The sequence below is a fragment of the Lithobates pipiens genome, unplaced genomic scaffold (genome assembly GCF_037356315.1).
Source record: "Lithobates pipiens isolate NorthernLeopardFrog02 unplaced genomic scaffold, aLitPip1_a1.2 Scaffold_23, whole genome shotgun sequence".
Classification (NCBI taxonomy): domain Eukaryota; kingdom Metazoa; phylum Chordata; class Amphibia; order Anura; family Ranidae; genus Lithobates; species Lithobates pipiens.
Genome location: NW_027507785.1, coordinates 99,632,045 through 99,649,236, shown reverse-complemented (window position 1 = coordinate 99,649,236; position 17,192 = coordinate 99,632,045).

Sequence of the window (17,192 nt, the reverse complement as noted above, 5' to 3'; positions counted from 1 at the left end):
CATTAGTCCCAATTGCATGGGCTCAGAGGTGTCAGGAGTCGTACAAGGCGGAATGGAGCTGGTCGGAGGCACATAACGGGAAGCAGGCATTGGGGCCTTTGCTGTCATCCAAACTGGGCGGCCTTGCTGAGCGGAGCGCTCTGATCTTCGCTCCCGGAGACGACGGTCAATCTGGATTGCCAAGGAGATCAGGGCCTCCAGAGTTTCTGGTATGCCAACTCGAGCAAGTTCGTCTTTAAGCCCCTTGGATAACCCCATGCGAAATTGATGTCTCAAAGCTGCATCATTCCATTCCGTGTCTGCGCTCCAGCGTCGAAAGTCCATAACGTAATCCTCGGCCGGTCTGCGGCCCTGCTGGAGCGCAAACAGGGCAGACTCAGCCGTGGCAGTCCTTTGGGGATCCTCGTAAAGCTGGGCCATGGCCTCGAAAAAGGACTGCAGAGAGAAGGTCGAGACTGAATCTCCTTCAAGTAAGCGGTGGGCCCAGGTCTGGGGTTCTCCTTGCAGGAGGGAGATTACAAACCCTACTTTAGTAATTTCTAGGGAAAAAGTCCGTGGTTGTAAGGCGAAATACAGTTGACAAGCGTTCCGAAAGGCCCGAAATTTGGTTCGATCCCCAGAGAACCTCTCTGGGATGGGTACCCTTGGTTCAGGTGGAAGCATGACAACAGATGGTGAGGCAGCAGGCTGTACTGGTGGGGAGGAAGGAGCAGGAGCCGCGTGACCGGTATCAGTAAGGTTCTGGACCTGTCCTTCAAGTCTGGTGTAGCTGTCCTGCAGTGATTTTACAGCTTGGGTAAGGGCCGACAGATGCGTGCAGATCTCCTTCATGGGAGAGGTCTCTCCTGCGGGCTCAGTCATGGCTGTTTCGTACTGTTAGGGTCCAGGTGTGGAAGCCCGACTTGTAGGAGGAGACCTCTCTTACAACGCTGGTTCAGGAGCCGCTGGAATGGAGACAGCGGTCTCGAGAGCACAGTGGGTAGGAGTGCCTGCTGGATAGGACCGCTGGAGCTGATGGTAGAGCAGAGGATCCTCTGGAAAGGCTGAGCGACTGGAGGTTTGCTGGAAGGCTGAGAAATGCAGACAGTAGCTTCGGGAGGCGATCACTGAACAGGCAGAAGGCTGGAGCAGAGTCAGACGGTCCGGGTCAAGGTAAGTAGGCAGGTGGCAACAGGAGGCAAGAAGTGTCGGTAAAACTGGCAGAGGTCGGCAACGGAATCGTAGGCAGGAGAGGTAGCGAGGTCAGGCGAGCCGGGTCGGGTTCGGAGAAGGCAGAGAAGTCAAACAGGCCGGGTCGGTAACGGTAGCAGGTAATCAGGTTCAGAATCAGGTATTCAGGCACTCAGGAGCTGAGACGAAACAGCGCCGCACCAGCGCGCTTGAGGAACCTTTAAACGTTCAGTGGCGGGAAGTAGCGCACGAACGCCACTCACGACCACGCGAACGAGCGCGCGCACGAACGGCACACACGACGATACATATCAACGTGTAAACGAACGCGCACGCGAACGCGTACGCGAACGCGCAGGGACCACGCGTCGACGCCTGTGTGAACGCAGCTGTGCCTGTCTATTGCTGGTAAGTTCCTGACACCAGGGCTCCACGGAACCCTGGTTGCTACCATGATCTTCACCAGCACCAGACAAAGGTCTGCATCATTGCTTCTGGGTCAAGACATCACCCTTCCGGCATGAACAAAATAAAATGTCAAGCGTCACCACAAGCTGGAGTAAGGCGCTCTATGTGGAAGAAATACATGGAAGTAGTCCTTCTCTAGAAGGTCAGACAGTGGCCTCTTCAGGCCTGGCAGTATCAGAAGAAGACTTACACTGTCCGCTAAGACAATAGCATTATCTCGGGTCAGAGTAGCCTAAAGGGCTTATAGAAGGAAGATAAATTCATCAATCTAGTGCAGAGCTCACTTTATCAGATGGATATGCTCATGGGCAAATTTCAGAGGCCCAGAATTTTATAGGATACCAACCAGGTTCATATACTACAAACCATTTTTTTTGCCTATTGTAAAGTCAATCAGACAACATTGAAAGCAAGGGAATCGACTTCAGTTCTAGTCTGACGATATGTTGATTCAAACGCTTCAGCATGGCCCTCCCTTATCGGTTTTGTGGACGTGCTACATCCCATTCGTGTATGCTGTCATGCTTTGTGTCAGGAAAACTGAAAATGTTATACTTACCTGACGATAATTTTCCTTTCCTGATGCAAAGCATGACAGCATACAGGTCCCTCCCCTGTGCGTTTCGCATTTGAGTATAGTTACGACAATACCGCCTAGCGGGAGGCAACTTATTTAACCAGTTGCCGACCGCCGCACGCCGATGTACGTCGTCAGAATGGCACGGGCAGGCATAAGCACATAAATGTACGTCCTTGCCTTCCCGCGGGTCGGGGGCCCGATCGGGCCCCCGCCCGGTGCCTGCGGCGGTCGGTATTCGTTCGGGAGCGATCCCGGACGAGGGGACGGCCATTCATTCATGGCCACCCCCTCGCGATCGCTCCCGACGAATGAAAATCCCCCGTGACATCACTTCCTCTCCTGTAATGTAAACACAGGAGAGGAAGTGATGTATTCTCTCCTCGTGTCGGTCTTTTTCGTTCCGGCACGGAGGAGAGAGGATCGGTGAGTTGCACCTAACACTACACTAACAGTAGAACACGCCAGGCACACTTTTCACCCCCCTGATCACCCCCCAATCACCCCCCAATCACCCCTGCCCCCCCCAGTCACAGTGACACCAAGTGCATTTTTTTATTTATTTTTTTATTTTTTTTTTTTTTTGCATTGGTGTCATTTGTGACTGTAATAACTGTTAGGGCAGTTAGGGCTAGCCCCCTTTAGCTCTAGGGTGCCCCCCTAACCCCCCCAATAAAGGTTTAACCCCGTGATCACCCCCCGTCGCCAGTGTCACTAATAAGCGATTTTTTTCTGATCGCTGTATTAGTGTCACAGGTGACGCTAGATAGGCAGGTAAGTATTTGGGTTCGCCGCAGCTTTTTATAGCGTCAGGGACCCCCATATACTACCGCATAGCCCCCTGATTGCCCCCCAGTTAACCCTTTCACCAGTGATCACCATATAACTGTTACAGGTGACGCTGGTTGGTTAGTTATATTTTTTTGTTTCAGGGCACCCGCCATTTATTACCTAATAAAGGTTTAACCCCCTGATCACCCGGCGGGTGATATAAGTTTTTTAGGGTCAGATAAGGCCTGCGTCGCCCCAGCGTCAGGTTAGTGCCAGTACCGCTAACACCCACGCGCAAAGCATACACCTCCCTTAGTAATATAGTATCTGATCAGATATATATTAGCGTTGCCAGCATTTTAGGTTTCCCAAAACGCATTGTTAGCGGGATCAGCCCAGATACCCGCTAGCACCTGCGTTTAGCCCCTCCGCCAAGCCCAGCCCAGCCCACCCAAGTGCAGTATCGATCGATCACTGTCACTTACAAAACACAACACACATAACTGCAGCGTTCGCAGAGTCAGGCTTGATCCCTGCGATCGCTAACAGTTTTTTTTGTAGCGTTTTGAAACAGTCGCTGACAGGCTAGGTGCTTTTTTACCTGTGAGTCTCACTAGTGTACCCCTAAATTTAGAGCCCAAAATGGCAAAGCGAAGGTACACTAGTGATGAGGCCTACACGTTTCTGAGCATGACAGATAGTGAAGAGGACGTCACTCATCTGTCAGATTCAGGCTCAGAATACGATCCTGTAGAGGACAGCGGCTCCATGACAGATAGCTCTGACGACGGAGATGAGGCCGCTGTTAAGAACAGGTGTGCCCAATCCCGTATGTATTCTGTTGTTGAGGTGCAGGAACCGCAGGTCACTCGTATGGAGCAGAGACGTACTAGAGCCGCTCAACCTTCTGGTGAACTGGCAAGCACCAGCGGCCTAGTACACCCTGGACCTACATCCAGCACTGCAGTAACACGTGGTGACGTGGCGAGTCCCATAAGTGCAGTTCAAGCTGGCGAGGTGGCAAGCACAAGTAGTGTCCCGCTGCCACCAAGAAGAAGACAAAGACAGGCCCGTCGTACCCATAGTGCCCTTCCTGCAGAATTCGCCAATCCTATTTGGGTGCCCACCACTTCTGCAGAACCCGTACTTCCCCCATTCACTGGCCAACCTGGCATTAACGTGGAAACAGTTGATTTTACGACACTTGACTTTTACTCACTGTTTTTCACCGAAGATCTCTTTAGATCTATTGTGGACCAAACCAATTTGTACGCTGCTCAACACATCGCCACTATTCCCCAGTCCGCCCTTGCCAGACAATGGAAACCAGTTACGGTTTCCGAATTTAAAATCTTTCTGGGCCTCTCCCTCAACATGGGCATAACCAAAAAGAGTGAGTTGCGGTCATATTGGTCCATTGACCCAATTCACCATATGCGCGTGTTCTCTGCTTCCATGTCCAGGGCACGATACGAGATGATTTTGCGGTTCATGCACTTCAGCGACAATGAACTCTGTCGTCCTCGTGGAGACCCTGAGTATGATCGGCTCTACAAAATTCGGCCCCTCATAAACCACTTCAACCAATGTTTTGCAGCCTTGTTTACTCCCGATCAAGTTGTCTGCGTTGATGAGTCCCTGATTAAATTTTCTGGTCGCTTGTCCTTCAAACAATACGTCCCCAACAAGCGTTCCAGATACGGGGTCAAGATGTATAAGCTCTGTGACAGGGCCACAGGCTATACACGTAGTTTCATGGTTTATGAGGGAAGAGATAGTCACGTAGAGCCGGAGAACTGCCCTGATTACATAGGAAGCGCTGGCAAGATAGTGTGGGACTTGGTGTCACCCTTATTCGGAAAGGGGTACCACTTGTACGTGGACAATTATTACACAAGCGTGCCACTCTTTAGTCACTTGTTTGATCAGCAGATTGGAGCATGTGGCACCGTGCGACCTAATCGCCGGGGCTTTCCCCAGCGGCTTGTAGAGTCCCGTCTTAGGCTGGGGGAGAGAGCCTGCTTGCGCAGTAATAATTTGCTCGCTATGAAGTGGAGGGATAATAAGAATGTTTTCGTTCTTACCTCCCTTCATGCAGACACGACGGTCCAAATTTCTACGGCGACTGGTGTTGTGGAGAAACCCCTCTGTGTCCACAAATATAACCTTAACATGGGAGGGGTGGACCTCAATGACCAGTTGTTGGCGCCGTATCTAGTTGCCCGTAAGTCCAGACGCTGGTACAAAAAAGTGTCTGTTTATTTATTCCAATTGGCTATACTGAATGCTTATGTACTACACAAAGCTTCAGGACGGACTGGATCCTTCCTCAAATTCCAGGAGGATATCGTCAGAGCCCTTCTGTATCCAGGCGGTGCTCCACCTCACCTTCCCCTACCAGATGCAGTAAGCCGGCTGCATGAGAGGCATTATTCTTATGTCCTCCCGAGTACCCCTACCCAACGAACCCCCCAAAAAAGATGTCGTGTCTGTACCAAGCGCGGATTTAGGCGTGACACCCGTTCTTATTGTCCCCGCTGTCCTGGCAATCCTGGTCTTTGTCAGGGTGAGTGTTTTGAACGCTACCATGAACTAGTTGAGTATTAGCGCAGGGTACAGCATTGCACAAGCTAGGCACACGTTCACAGGGTCTCCCAAGATGCCATCACATTTTGAGAGACCCAAACCGCTGGAACCGTTACAACAGAAAAAGTGTTAAAGTTACAAAAAAAAGTGTTAAAAAAAAAAAAAAAAAAAAGTAAAAAAACCAAAAAAAACAAAAAAAATATAAAATAAAAAAACCAAAAATAGTTGTCGTTTTATTGTTCTCTCTCGCTCTCTATTCTCTCTCTATTGTTCTGCTCCTTTGTACTGTATTCTATTCTGCAATGTTTTATTGTTAACCATTTTTTGTTTTCAGGTACGCCATTCAGCTGTAGCGTGGATTTATTTATCTTGACAGCAACAGCGTTTGCTCCCACGATATGTAAAGCCACGACTCCAGCGCTGTCGGAGGTGATTTCACCACCACAGTTAAAAAAGAGCATATATGCCGAAGCATGGGGGCATAAGGGGTGGAGGATCGATTTTGCTCCTAATGCCGCGTACATACAGTCAAAATTCCGACGGAGGGCTTGCCCGTGGAAAAGTTTGAATGTATGTACGCGGCATAACTTTTTTGCGGGAGGATGCCCCCATGCTTCGGCATATATATATTTTAGGCACAGATTGTGTTAAATGTGTTATTTTTTGCGATTTTTTTTGTATTTGCTTTGCAGGTATGGTAAGTCCTACTGTTATACTGTAATGTTACTTTGTTTTATTGTTAACCATCATTTGCTTAGCAGGTACGCCATTCTGCTGCAGAGCGGATTTATTTATCTTGACAGCAACAGCGTTTGCTCCCACGATACATAAAGCCGCGACTCCAGCACTGTCGGGGGTGATTTCACCACCACAGTTAAAAAAGAGCATATATGCCGAAGCATGGGGGCATACGGGGTGGAGGAACGATCTGCTCCTACCTTTTGCGGGAGGATGCCCCCATGCTTCGGCATATATAAATGGTGCATGTATGCCCACCATTAGAAAGTGGGTGGATGAAGGGTGGTATCTAATGGTGGGCATGCCCACCGATCAATATTTTTTTTTCGTTCAGCCCACAGGCTGCATGAAAAAAAAAATACAATATATGCCCAACCAGTTCCAGCAACATACTGGTATGTTGCGGGACTTTGAGTGCTTATACCAGAATGATGCCTGCAGGTTTAGGTATCATCTTGGTATCATTCTTTTCAGCCAGCGGTCGGCTTTTATGTAAAAGCAATCCTAGTGGCTAATTAGCCTCTAGACTACTTTTACAAGCAGTGGGAGGGAATGTCCCCCCCCCCGCACCATCTTCCATGGTTTTCTCAGGCTCTCCTGTCCCAACAGGGAACCTGAGAATGCAGCCGGTGGTTCCGCCAGCTGACCATAGAGCTGATCAGAGACCAGAATGGCTCCAATCATCTCTATGGCCTAAGACACCGGAAGCTACGAGCATTTCATGACTTAGATTTTGCGGGATGTAAACAGCGCCATTGGGAAATTGGGAAAGCATTTTATCACACCGATCTTGGTGTGGTCAGATGCTTTGAGGACAGAGGAGAGATCTAGGGTCTGATAGACCCTAATTTTTTAAAAAAAGAGTACCTGTCACTACCTATTGCAATCATAGGGGATATTTATATTCCCTGAGATAACAATAAAAATCATAAAAAAATATATATAAATGAAAGGAACAGTTTAAAAAAAAAATAAAAAAGCAAAATAAATAATAAAAAAAAAAAAAAAAAAAAAAACCACCCCTGTCCCCCCCTGCTAAGGCGCAACGCGGAACACAAGCGTTGGTCTGGTGGCATATGTAAACAGCAATTGCACCATGCATGTGAGGTATCACCGCGAAGGTCAGATCGAGGGTACTAATTTTAGCAGTAGACCTCCTCCGTAAATCTAAAGTGGTCACCTGTAAAGGCATTTAAAGGCTTTTAAAAATGTACGTAGTTTGTCGCCGCTGCACGTTTCTGCGCAATTTTAAAGCATGTCGTGTTTGGTATCCATGTACTCGGCCTAAGATCATATTTTTTATTTCATCAAACATTTGGGCAATATAGTGATTTTTAGTGCATTAAAATAAAAAAAAGTGTGTTTTTTCCCCAAAAAATGCGTTTGAAAAATCGCCGCGCAAATACCGTGTGAAAAAAAAATATGAAACACCCACCATTTTAATCGGTAGGGCTTTTGCTTTAAAAAAACACTACATGTTTGGGGGTTCAAAGTAATTTTCTTGCAAAAAAAAATATTTTTTCATGTAAACAAAAAGTGTCAGAAAGGGCTTTTTCTTCAAGTGGTTAGAAGAGTGGGTGATGTGTGACATAAGCTTCTAAATGTTGTGCATAAAATGCCAGGACAGTTCAAAACCCCCCCAAATGACCCCATTTTAGAAAGTAGACACCCCAAGCTATTTGCTGAGAGGCAGGTCGAGTCCATGGAATATTTTATATTTTGACAAAAGTTGTGGAAAAAATACATTATTATTATTTTTTTTTTTTTTTTGCACAAAGTTGTCATTAAATGATATATTGCTCAAACATGCCATGGTTATATGTAAAATTACACCCCAAAATACATTCTGTTGCTTCTCCTGAGTACGGGGATACCACAAGTGTGAGACCTTTTGGGAGCCTAACCGCGTACGGTACCCCAAAATCCAAGCACCACCTTCAGGATTTCTAAGGGTGTAAATTTTAGATTTCATTCCTCACTGCCTATCACAGTTTCGGAGGCCATGGAATGCCCAGATAGCACAAAATCCCCCCAAGTGACCCCATTTTGGAAAGGAGACACCCCAAGCTATTTGCCGAGAGGTATGGTTAGTATTTTGCAGACCTTCATTTTTGTCACAAAGTTTTGAAAATTGAAAAAAAGAAAAAAAATATACATTATTTTTTTTTTTCTTCATTTTCAAAAACAAATGAGAGCTGCAAAATACTCACCATGCCTCTCGGCAAATAGCTTGGGGTGTCTACTTTCCAAAATGGGGTCATTTTGGGGGGTTTTGTGCTATTTTGGCATTTTATGGCCTTCAAAACTGTGATAGGTAGTGAGGTGTAAAATCCAAAATTTACACCCTTAGAAATCCTGAAGGCGGTTCTTGGTTTTCGGGGCCCCGTACGCGACTAGGCTCCCAAAAAGTCCCACACATGTGGTATCCCCGTACTCAGGAGAAGCAGCAGAATTTATTTTGGGGTGTCATTTCACATATGTCCCTGGCATGTGTGAGCAATATATCATTTAGTGACAACTTTGTGAAAAAAAAATAAAAGTTTGTAATTTTCCCGCAACTTGTGGCAAAATATAAAATATTCCATGGACTCAACATGCCTCTCAGCAAATAGCTTGGGGTGTCTACTTTCTAAAATGGGGTCATTTGTGGGGGTTTTGTGCCATCTTGGCATTTTATGGCCTTCAAAACTGTAATAGGTAGTGAGGCGTGAAATCAAAGATTTACGCCCTTAGAAAGCCTGAAGGCGGTTCTTGGCTTTCGGGGCCCCGTACGCACCTAGGCTCCCAAAAAATCCCACACATGTGGTATCCCCGTACTCAGGAGAAGCAGCAGAATTTATTTTGGGGTGTCATTTTACATATGCCCATGGCATGCATGAGCAATATATCATTTAGTGACAACTTTGTGAAAAAATAAATAAAAAAAAAAAAGTTTGTAAATTTCCCGCAACTTGCGGCAAAATATAAAATATTCCATGGACTCAACATGCCTCTCAGCAAATAGCTTGGGGTGTCTACTTTCTAAAATGGGGTCATTTGTGGGTGTTTTGTGCCATCTTGGCATTTTATGGCCTTCAAAACTGTAATAGGTAGTGAGGCGTGAAATCAAAGATTTACGCCCTTAGAAAGCCTGAAGGCGGTTCTTGGCTTTTGGGGCCCCGTACGCAGCTAGGCTCCCAAAAAGTCCCACATATGTGGTATCCCCGTACTCAGGAGAAGCAGCAGAATTTATTTTGGGGTGTCATTTCACATATGCCCATGGCATGCGTGAGCAATATATCATTTAGTGACAACTTTGTGAAAAAAAAAAATAAAATAAAAAAAGTTTGTAATTTTCCCGCAACTTGCGGCAAAATATAAAATATTCCATGGACTCAACATGCCTCTCAGCAAATAGCTTGGGGTGTCTACTTTCTAAAATGGGGTCATTTGTGGGGGTTTTGTGCCATCTTGGCATTTTATGGCCTTCAAAACTGTAATAGGTAGTGAGGCGTGAAATTAAAAATTTACGGCCTTAGAAAGCCTGAAGGCGGTGCTTGGTTTTCGGGGCCCCGTACGCGGCTAGGCTCCCAAAAAATCCCACACATGTGGTATCCCCGTACTCAGGAGAAGCAGCAGAATTTATTTTGGGGTGTAATTTCACATATGCCCATAGCATGTGTAAGCAATATATCATTTAGTGACAACTTTGTGAAAAATTTATAAAGTTTGTCATTTTCCCGCAACTTGTGGCAAAATATAAAATATTCCATGGACTCAACATGCCTCTCAGCAAATAGCTTGGGGTGTCTACTTTCTAAAATGGGGTCATTTGTGGGGGTTTTGTGCCATCTTGGCATTTTATGGCCTTCAAAACTGTGATAGGTAGTGAGGAGTAAAATGACATATGTATGCCCTTAGAAATCCTGAAGGCGGTGCTTGGCTTTCGGGGCCCCGTACGCGGCTAGGCTTCCAAAAAGTCGACCACATGTGGTATCCCCGTACTCAGGAGAAGCAGCAGAATGTATTTTGGGGTACAATTCCACATATAACCATGGCATGTGTGAGCAATATATCATTTAGTGACAACTTTGTGTAAAAAAAAAAAAAAATTTTTTTTTTTGTCATTATTCAATCGCTTGCGGCAAAAAAATAAAATATTCAATGGGCTCAACATGCCTCTTATCAATTTCCTTAGGGTGTCTACTTTCCAAAATGGGGTCATTTGGGGGGGTTTTGTACTGCCCTGCCATTTTAGCACCTCAAGAAATGAGATAGGCAGTCATAAAATAAAAGCTGCGTAAATTCCAGAAAATGTACCTTAGTTTGTAGATGTGACAACTTTTGCGCAAACCAATAAATATACAATTATTGACTTTTTTTTTACCAAAGACATGTGGCTGAATACATTTTGGCCTAAATGTATGACTAAAATTGAGTTTATTGGATTTTTCTAATAACAAAAAGTAGAAAATATCATTTTTTTTCAAAATTTGCGGTCTTTTTACGTTTATATCGCAAAAAATAAAAATCGCAGAGTCAGTCAAATACCTTTAAAAGAAAGCTCTATTTGTGGGAAGAAAAGGACGCAAATTTCGTTTGGGTACAACATTGCATGACCGCGCAATTACCAGTTAAAGCAGCGCAGTGCCAAAGTGTAAAAAGACCTCTGGTCATTTACCAGCAAAATGGTCCGGTCTGAAAGTGGTTAAATATAGTATAACCAGTCCTGATTGGGCGGGAGGCAGAGCCTATCCCATTCATGTATGCTGTCATGCTTTGCATCAGGAAAGGAAAATTACCGTCAGGTAAGTATAACATTTTCCGTTTTTTGTCATGTGCCTGCACAGCACCAATCAGGGCTGGCCAGACACAGACTCCCATTGTAGAGTGCATACATCAGCAGAGTAATAGAAGCCCCTCCCTGCAGATGCCAAAGAACAGGGAAAGCTGCAGGAATAAGGTTCTTAGAGGATTAAATACATAACACAAATTAAAAAAAACCTACAGTGGCATGATATTTATGATTTATGTGAATGATTTATGGCAATTAACACTTCTCTTTAATATTACTTTAACTGGACTAATATTTAAACTCTTGTTTAAAAAGCTAGAAATTGAAACGTATTTAAATTCTAATTATGAATTGTGAGTTTGACTTGCCCAAGGCTGGGTTTTCTCTGTTTACTGCATTAATCTTGCGAATATAGTTCACAATAACTCTTATTGTTAATCTATCTGATCCATCTAAGGAACAAAATATTTCTCTTTCAGCAAAACATTTCAGGTGCATTATATGATGCTAATCCTAAAACATTACTTTACCTAGGTATGTTTATTATCTTATCTATTATCACAATTACCAATCTCTACAAAGTAAATGATATTTTTGTGCAGAGGACTGTGTATGATAACAGATGACAAGAGGAGCCTATGATGTGGTTTCATTAGAGATTGCACTTTGTGTGACTCTTACTAATTCACTTGTGTTTGAACATTTTTTTTTTTTCATCTTGAGATCATTTTGCTCTGGAGATCAGTTTAATTGAACAAAGAAACAAGTGTTGTTTGTATGCCACTTGACACACTTGCCTAGTGTAGAGTGCGGTTGATTAACCAGATTGCTCTTTACTGGTGCGGTTAATTGGATCATAATCTTGTTACCTGCCTTTTCAACCATTGTTTGCCATTTTGAAATGTTAGTGTTTCCGAGTAAACTGTTCAGTCATTGTTTATTTGTCTTATGGTACCCATTCACCTTTACTTTTTAAGGAGAAATGCCACTGATATACGGTAAACATTTCTTGTGATAGTGTGGTATTGTAGCTGGACACTTGGGTATGCTAAAGAACATGCAAAGTCATAGGAAGCTAAACAAATTCAATGTAGTTTATCGCTTCGAGAGATCCTTCCACTGGTCATACACAGATGCTTTTTTTTATTTCCTATTAAAATGGCATTCTAGTCCTTAAAGTGGAACTTTACTAAAAAGTTCAGCTCGCCCTCCCCCTATTTTGTTTTGACAGGGTTCTTTTTACAGGGATCCTAATTACATTAAGGTATGTTATCTATATAAGGCAGTGTAACAGTGGTAGGAGTCCACCCCAGATGATGACCCATAAGTCGAAACGCGTCGGGAAGACTCTACCACTGCCTACTTCCTCTGATACATTTGTTAACAAGTCCGCCATATTGAATGAACTACTTGCCCTGGGACCCACTCAACGATGGAATGCTGAATCCAGTGCCTCAGTAGTTGGAATCATAAGCTATTGTTGACCCCTTAGATATAAGTCTACTCGGGTCATTTCCATCTGGTAAGCCTGCGCTTCTTAAGGTGGTGGGAGCTACACTGCGGTGGAATTGTTTATGGTCACAGTAAATTGGAACTCTTGTCGTCACCGAAGTTCATTGGGATTCACATCTGCACATTTATTTTTAACAATATATGGACTTTATTGTTTATGTATTTATTATTTTATTCTCTTTTTTTTTGGAGTTGTTATCCTCAGATTTGGGGTCATGTCTCACTAACAAGTTATAGTTATATGTATACACTATATTAGGTCCATATATACTTCTTTTCTAGTATATATGGTATTTATCTTTAAGCTTCACTATTTTGAGTTGTCTTCATTGATTATTTAGTGGCACTTTTTGATTTTCACAGCCACATATGTTTAGCGCTTACACTTTATACTTGACTTCTTTTTTACATGGGAGCAGGAACCTAAAATAATGCATTTGGGTGGCAAAAATAGGAATGCAATCTATACATTGGGGGGAGAACCTCTGGGGGAATCCAGGATGGAAAAGGACCTGGGGGTCCTAGTAGATGATAGGCTCAGCAATGGCATGCAATGCCAAGCTGCTGTTAACAAAGCAAACAGAATATTGGCATGCATTAAAAAGGGGATCAATTCCAGAGATAAGACGATAATTCTCCCGCTCTACAAGACTCCGGTCTGGCCGCACCTGGAGTACGCTGTACAGTTCTGGACACCAGTCCTCAGGGAGGATGTACCGGAAATGGAGCGAGTACAAAGAAGGGCAACAAAGCTGATAAAGGGTCTGGAGGATATTAGTTATGAGGAAAGGTTGTGAGCACTGAACTTAGTCTCTCTGGAAAATAAACTCTTGGGAGGGAATATGATTTCAATATACAAATACCATAATGGTGACCCCACAATAGGGATAAAACTTTTTCACAAAAGGGAGTTTAACAATACTCACGGTCACTCATTAAAATTAGAAGAAAAGAGGTTTAACCTTAAACTATGTGGAGGGTTCTTTACTGTAAGACCGGCAATGATGTGGAATTCCCTTCCACAGGCAATGGTCTCAGCGGGGGGCATTGATAGTTTCAAGAAACTATTAGATAAGCACCTGAACAACCAAACATACAGGGATTTTTTTTTTTTTTGTGGTTGAACTAGATGGACTTGTGTCTTTTTTCAACCTGACTAACTATGTAACTATGTAACTATGGCTATACAATGTAATACTGACATATAATCACACACATAGGTTGGACTTGATGGAGTTGTGTCTTTTTTCAACCTCACCCACTATGTAACTATGTATGTAACCTGTTTATGACAGGTACCCATTCCCACATGGGGAATTATGTCAGCCCACCATCTGCCTGCCTGCAGATGCCTGGGACATGTCACACATCCCAGAAGGCTGCGGGACCAGTCTGAATACAATATCACACATGCGTAGTGTGGAGTCAGCTCCCATATCCAAGATGGGGGCACTGAGGATCTAAAGTTCAGTGATAAATCAGCTCCAGTGAAGACATCACTTGACTCCTGGGCTGGTAAGTGTCTGCTTGTTTGAAAGTCAGCTTATATAGTATTTTTAGCTGCTTATTTTTTATACTTTTATTTAAACAGGACTGAAGTTTCTCTTTAACCACATGCTTACTGTGCTTTTTTTACCTCCTTTCTGACCAGGCCAATTTTCAGCTTTCAGCACTGTCACACTTTGATTGACATTTACGTGATCATGCAACACTGTACCCAAATGAAATTTGTATAATTCTTTTCACACAAATAGAGCATTCTTTTTGTGGGATTTAGTTAGCAATAAATACAAAAACCCAGTGGTGCTTAAATGAATAACGACCAAAATTTTTGAACAAACTTTTCAGAATTTGTTATAAAATTTTGGAAACAAGTAATTTTTCTCCTTCACTGATGTGCGCTGATGAGGCTGCACTGATGGACATTGATGGGCAATGATAGGCTGCTCTGATGAGACGGCATGGAGAGACTGCCCTGATGGGCACTGATAGGTGGCACTGATGGGCGGTACTGATAGGTATTACTGATGGGTGGCAATGATGGGCACTGATGGGGGCATTGATGGTCATTGATAGGTGCCACAGATGGTCACTGGTAGGTGGCACTGGTAGGCAGCACTGATGGGCACTGTTTGGCAGAACTGGTGGGCACTGATTGGCAGCACTGGTGGGCATAGATTAACAGCACTAGTGGGCACACATTGGCAGCACTGGTGGGCACTTTTGGAACTGCTCTGATAATCAGAATACTGATAATCAGTGCCCTTTTAGAGAAGCCGCTTATCGGCTCTCTTCACCAATCCTCATGCTGTCAGCATGATGAAAGGAGTGTCGATCAGTGGCTTCTATTTACATTCAAGATCATCTGTGACTGGACACAGCTGATCACATGGTAAAGAGCCGCTGATTGGCTCTTTACCTCAATCTGTGATCAGGGCACAAACATCAAAACAAACATTACAGGGGTGTTAACACTTCAATATACTATCCAAAAAACGTACAAATTATTTTTATGGCCAGAGTTACACTGGTTACACTTGTTCATAATCAGCAATCAGCAGTGTCTGGGTCAGCTGTGTGGGAAACAATCATATTTTGAGTATTTTGCTGGTTTTGAGTGGTGCATTCTACTGATGGCTACTCTTCAGCTTCCTCTATATTGTAATTTCATCCACCTGTTGATGCTGACTGTGCTCCACCTGCTTTTATTGATCTACTTTTTCCATACCTGCAACCTCTGGGTCTTACAGCTCTCCTGAATCCTTTCCTGTCTCCAGGTACCCTCATTCTCTTCACACACTCAGAAAAAACATGCACCTCGCAAAGCAATATAGAAATAAGAGTGCAGCGCTAGAAACATGTTGCAAAGTAAACTGAGACAACGTTAAAAATTTCACAATCAATATTGAAAATTGTGTAAAACCTTAATTAAACATATTCATAGTGATACTACATCAATATTGAAAAACAAAAAGGCAAATAAACATGAAATCCATGAGTAGTAGAAACCCATAATTAAATGGATAACAACCAAGTGTTCATAACATCCCCTTGGCATCAAAATTGAAAACAACTTGTGAAGAAAGTTTACAAGTAGATTATCAAGAACCAATTTAGATGAAGGCTTACCAGAATGTTTGAACACAAAAGGGCGTACACCCAGTGAGTCAAACAGGCTTTTTGGTGTGTACGCCAAAGAGGAAGGCTTTAAATCTGGTGACATTTGATAAAGGAGTCAGATAATTCCACAGTCTTCAAATTGCTCTCAGGGGTAGTGAACTTGAAATTAGGTATTCATGGAGAAAGATGGATCTTTTCCCCCATGTGTTCCTTTGGGATGGGCTCCATTGCTGCCATTATACATGTACCAAAAGCGCTGTTTATCTTCTTAAATGTGAGTTTTTTTAACTTTAATAAATCTCAATAATAAACCCAATAATTTTTATGGAATCACACTATGTGGAATTTTGTCCTCCTCTCCTACTACATATATGAACACATTGGCTGAATATATCCATCTTGCTCCATGAATACCTACCTTGGAGGTCACTACCCCTGATGCTGCGTACACACGATCAGACTTACCGGCGGACTTAATCCGGGGAACAAACCGCCGGACTTTGCAGCTGAGGCCTGCCGGACTTTCCGAACAAGCGGACTTGCCCACACACGACTGGACTTTTCCGGCATGCTAGGTCAGACGGACAACCCGCCGGACTATGGTGGGAGTCCACCGGATTTTTGAAATGAACGGACTTGCCCACACACGGAGAAAAGTCAGTTCATTTTAAATGTGGCTCCAGGTAGACGGGACTAGCGAAGGAAGAGAGATTAGGAGATTAACACCTTGCTAGCCCTGTCGCCTGGTATGGATTTAAAAGGGAACCCCTACGCCCAAAAAATGGCATGGGGTCCCACCAAAGTCCATAGCAGACCCTTATCTGAGCACGCAGCCTGGCCGGTCAGGAAAGGGGGTGGGGACGAGTGAGCGCCCCCCCTCCTGAGCCGTACCAGGTTGCATGCCCTCAACATGGGGGGTTCTTTGGGGAAGGGGGGGCCCTGCGGTGCCCCCACCCCAAAGTACCTTGTCCCCATGTTGATGAGGACAAGGGCCTCTTCCCGACAACCATGGCCGTTGGTTGTCAGGGTCTGCGGGCAGGGGCTTATCAAAATCCGGGAGCCCCCTTTAATAAGGGGGCCCCCAGATACCGCCCCCCCACCCTATGTGAATGAGTATGGGGTACATTGTACCCCTACCCATTCACTTGCTGAAAAAAGTGTAAATAAAAAAACACAACACAAGTTTTTAAAATAATTTATTAGACAGCTCCGGTGGTCTTCGCTTCTTCCGTCTTGGAGGGTCTTCTCGCCGGACTCCTCTGCTATCTTCTGCTCTTTTGCTAGCTCTTTTGCTAGCTCTTTTAGTAGCGGAGGAGCCCGGCTTTCTTCTTAGTCGTCGTCGCCGCTGTCCGGGGGTCTACTTCCGACTTCAGGGTCTTGTCCCGCTCTTCGGGGGTCTTGTCCAACTCTTCGGTTCTTCTTGCAGGGCATCCGCTATCTTCTTATAGCTCTTTTACTGGCTTTGGCCCGGTCTTC